Below are 5482 nucleotides of genomic sequence, written 5' to 3'. Positions count from 1 at the left end.
TATCTTGGCACGTGTTTTTTTTCTTCCCAATGATGATCCCACCTCCGATCTGATTCTACAGATTCTCTTTTTTAGCTCGTACATAAGAGTCTTCAATTTAAATTTGTAATCTTACAGTGAAAATCTTTCGTCAATTTGGAAAATTAATTGAAAATTTATTTATCGCAAGAGTCTCTTTTTAAAAAATAATGTTCACTTTTACGTCCGAATGAAAAAAAAGTCCACGATAAATGCAAGTTGCTCAAGACCGCGATAAAATAACTGAAGAGATCTTGTAATTTATCATTTCTCCGCGAAATTAAGTCTTCCTCGAAACAGGTTTGCAAGAATATTCAGAAAAGTGAATGAATAAACGTCGCTCTCGACACATATATTTTCACGTCGCTGGAATGATACTTAAAATAGCTTCACCTTTACCGTCGGCTCTGAAGAGGCTTTTTAATTAATGACGCACCAGTCGCCGGTACAATTAGTGTTATTAGCGCCCGCACGCCTCACCTATCTACGTCGTAGACAGAAACCTAATTATATTCTACCGTGGTAATTGATTTCTCGCTTCGCGTATTGCCGCATTTTTCACTCTTCGTGATTAAAAGGCGCGGATCAGCGGAAAAGCACCGCGGCACCGCACATATTACATCGAAATTGATCCAGCTCGATCCACGCGCAGGGATCAAACAAGTAGAAAGAGAGAGAGAGAGAGAGAGAGAGGATACGATGCCCTAATCGCGGGAAAGCAATCCGGAAGGGTGCAGAGTAGACCAAATTTACCAATGTCGATATACATCGCGTTCGTTAACCCTTCGCTACGCCAAGTACTCGCAATTGGCTAATCCACGCATTAATACAATGGCTTATCTATATATATAAACTCATCTACACTGTTAAATTCGTAGTGGCAAATTATATACTCAATTTGAGTCATTTTCAACTATATTGCTATAGATCGCCACTGCTCCTACTCAGTATATCATTAATTTAACTAAAATAATATTGTTTTGTGTTAAAATAATACATTTTGACATATATGGTGGTTAAAAATAACACAATGTTATTTAACTCAAGATATTGATTTAAATTTCATCCTTCAAATAATTTAATATACTGGATGTATATAAACTACATACGAACGAGATTTTTCTTGTGATGAATGTAAGATATTTAATCGCCGGCGGATATATTATTATAAATTCCTTTTCAAGACATTTTTACGATATTCAGCTTGCATAATGTGAATTCGGCCTCGCGTATATGTGTTAATAAGCGATTTCCACGTTAATATATAAGGATATATTATATATATATATATACATATATATATATATATATATATATTGATGAAATAATATAAATTATATAATATTTAGCGAATATATATTAACCTATTTTGTACGTCAGTAAAGATGAGTCCTGCGCACGTTGCGCGAGACTCGTCCCTCCTTTCTTTACGACGGATTCTAGCTTTTTCGACGAGTTTTCTGACACCAACTAATGAGGTACGGAACGTGAATAGAAGTATCGCTCCTGCTGCGTCATTATAACACTTCTCTCAAGGATTGTAAAGCCGCTCACAGCGCTGAAAAGACCGTGTTTTTCACAAATCTCTGATTTAAATACTTTTCTGCGCGAATTTTTAAACAATTAAAACTGAAAATAACATTTTTCCAACCTCAATGTACGATCGAGCTGCGTAAATTTCAATGAAGATATTCCGTCTCTCGCGAAATAATCGATTTATATAATAAAATTATTAAGACTAAGCATCTCAGCTTGATATGTAATTTATTCAAACAAACTGATCATGTTTTTTTTAACATTGAAATAATACTGATCGATGGGTAGCGTTATACGCTGCTCTGAAAATTAATGGCATATACTGTTACAATATATTTTTTCGGTACGCTCGAGAGAGGACTGAGCGAAATATAAGGGCGGATAGTCACGATATTACTCCACCCTACACATTACAAGTGGAATAGAAAAACAGAGTTATTCCGTTCCGGCCTGCGTTGATGGGTAAACATCGATCATTCAATGCTGGATCACGTATGCTGGAAGAGCGCATGTCGATCATATTTTGAGAAAAAGAGAAACCTCTCATTTTATCACAATGATTAAGTTTTTAATAGGAGTTATTTTTTAAATATATTAACTATACGTGCTATTAAATTCAAAGAATTTTGATTAATGAGCAACAACACATGAGAATATGCAAGGGATTATATGAAGATGTCCAAACTTTAGAAATTTAAGAAAAATGAAGAGTTTAGACGTATCGAAAAACATATTTCATATCGTTACGGGCGATTTATACAATTTTCTCTAGAAACTCCGCTTTTTCCTGAGCTCACATGGCGGATTTCGTAACGAGCCGATGCACCGTCGTCGATTAAATTTACGCAAATTTCACAACTCGATTAACGGCGATACTTCGTCCAATCGCGTTACGTACCGACGCCGCCGAGCTAATGGACAGTTATTATGATGTCGGACCGGCGGATAATGGGCCGATGGATATTGCGGCGGATGGGCGATATGCAAGCGCTAATTTTGTTGTCGCGCCGCGGGTAGGTATGCCGTACGTCTGCAAGTGCAGCGTGCATATGCGCTCCGCTCCCTGATGTCGGCTGCGTGTACGCACGCACGCATGCATTGTCCCCCTGTCTCGCGGCGTTTGCGTTACTTACGTCGGCAAAAGCCTTTCTCGCGGGGCTATCGAGGGTGCTCCGATCCGGCGGCGGCATTCATCACTCCTCGCTATTTGGTAATACCGACCCGGCTGATTAATCGATTGATCCCCTCGACAATTTTATATTCACACACACACACACACACACATTTGAGCTCTCATACGCCGTGCCGGAATTCCGCGTTTTGTTTCGACGAGAATACTCGAGGCTTTGAAAAACGACAATCGCGAATGACGTTTCTATTTCGAGCGCGACGTCGAATATAGAGAAGCAATCTGATCGATGGCGAGAGGGGCGAAAAGGCCAAAGTACCCTTCTGGAGTTCTCGGGAAGAGGGGAACTCGGGCGGGGAGAGAGAGAAAAGTTATAATCTTCCTAACTTTAAAAATAAATTCTCTCAAGCTTCTCGGAAAGTGAGCTGGACCACCTCACGATCGTTCAATCTGCCGTCGAGTGTTTTTCCTCGCTGTACACGCCGAGCCTCGCGATAATTGTACCACGAAACTTTCCAACTTGTCGGGGAGCGGCAAGGTGTATATCGAGGTGTATATATATTTTATCGCAACAGCGGCAACGACGGAACGTGTGCGCGCGCGCGCGCGCGCTCAACGGCCTAATCGCGGAATTGTCGCCTCCATTATAGGCGCAGCCTGTATAGAACTATAGAATCGCGCGATATACCTCGATGCACCGTGACTGTTATACGCTATGTTAACAACGTGATGCCACTGACACCGCGCGCCGCACGGGCCCGTTGAATACGACGTATTGTGCGACGTCCATCCCGATAACGTCGTGTTCGTATAGCTCCTGAGTGAGTTTGCACCAGTTTCTGAGGTGGTTGGCAGCGCGCAACGCTGCCGGTTATTGAACATCGAAGCGACGTGCGCGCTTTGAGTTTAATTAAACCAGGTTATTAAGGGACGACGATGCGTCAGGGCGACGCGGGCCGGGCGAACGGTGCGGCCCTAAATGTTCGACACACAGACCTATAGCGTTTGTAGAATTGTCGGGTAATGCGATCTCTCGAAATAGGATATCTTTCGCGAAAGAAAAATGTGTTTAATTAATTAAACAGTAAACTCTCAAATTCTGGTCAATCCATTTCAATTTATTTTTACGAAACTCGACGTATTTCTCCGTTTATCATTTATTATTACCATTCTTTTCAGTTTTCAGAGGCTAACCGAGAGAACGGCATGGATTATATACCTTCCCAACTTATTCATCTTCGTTCCTTCCCCCGCGATCCTTCCCACAGGAGTTCGCAACATGACGAGGTAACTTTTCGCTCGGCTAGGAACAACCGCTACCGTCTATGGACACGAGATAGCGCTATATTAATACGGTATATATTGCATCGAGTGAATATAGCTTAGTCGAAAGCTCAGTCAAGCTCAGTCAAGCCAACGCACCTCTTCTTTCAATTTTTCCCTGCAAAAGGAGGTTAGCATCCTCTCCTTTGTACCCTTTTACCCTTTGCTCTGTCCTTTTGCGTAACTACTGACAAATAGTTCGAGAGAAAACTTTATATTATTAGTTTTGGATCAATTAAAATATCGACGACATAAAATAAAATGAGTAGCAGGGTAAAAGTAATTAAAATTTTTAAGATTCAAAAGTATATAAGTTACAGTTGTCGAATTGTAAATCTTTTTCAGTGATTCAAATATTTCGAGAGCTCATCGATCTTTTAAATCGTTCTTCACGAAAACGGCAGCTCCGACTACAATTAATCGTGAACGAGGAACACGTTTACCTTTTGGTTCGGCCTGGTCGCACCGACAAAGTAGCGAAAACGAGCGAGTACGGGAGATTACAAAGATGCACTTTGATCATAAAGTGAAATGCAATCACTTCCTATTCTCTTTTTCTATCCACCACCGTGTGTCCGACCAGCGCGTTCCATAAAAGAGTTCATTCTCTATGACCCGAGGCTCTCCACGTTCAATATCACTTATCCCATTTCTCTTTCGGCGAAATAAATCTCGTAAATTCGTCTTACGATAGAGCAATGACCGACATGCGGTTTGTTCAACGATACGAACGCGATTGCATTATCGTCACGTAGATAGTCAAAATAAATCGGAATTGACGCGATAACGAATGGGATCAAATAAAAAATGGTACTATAAATTGCAAAAAAAAGAGACGTGTCGAAGAAATAATCTATGGCAGAAATAATCTATATCTATCCCAAAATAAATAAAAAGAGAAGTATATTAGTTTGGTATTTTTGTGGTGGACGATTTTTCAAGTATGTAGCAAATTCGTGAAAATTGATTTTTAAATTGACAGAATTTAACAATACGATTGTAACAATGAAGGAACAAAATTAATATTTTGAAAATAGAGCGTAAAGTTTGTTACTTAAATAAAATTAAATTTTAAGATTCTAGAAACTTAGTCGATACTAAATTAATGAGAAAATTAATGAGTACAAAGATCTTTTGTGATTATAAAAATTTGAGCTAATAAATTATATTTTAAGTATTACAATCTGTAAATTGTAATACTCTTATAATCAATATATTTTAATTTTTGCAAATAAATATAATAAAATATCTATTTCCAAAAGGAAAAGGTTTTCTTTTTAAATATATGGATCTTTATACAAGATTTCGTGAATAAAAATCTTTCCTTTTAATTCTCAAATCGCAAATAAAGAAGGGAATGTCAATTAATATCCGGCGAGTAATAAATAATATAAAAATAATAAAATACATACCTGCAGTTGCTCCGCCGTCGTCTTATGCCTTCCCAAGCCTCCTCTTCCTCTCGAACTTTCTCGT

The sequence above is a fragment of the Temnothorax americanus genome, unplaced genomic scaffold (assembly GCF_048541705.1).
Source record: "Temnothorax americanus isolate GAGA-0224 unplaced genomic scaffold, ASM4854170v1 Scaffold10, whole genome shotgun sequence".
Classification (NCBI taxonomy): domain Eukaryota; kingdom Metazoa; phylum Arthropoda; class Insecta; order Hymenoptera; family Formicidae; genus Temnothorax; species Temnothorax americanus.
Note: the sequence above shows the minus strand (reverse complement) of the source record.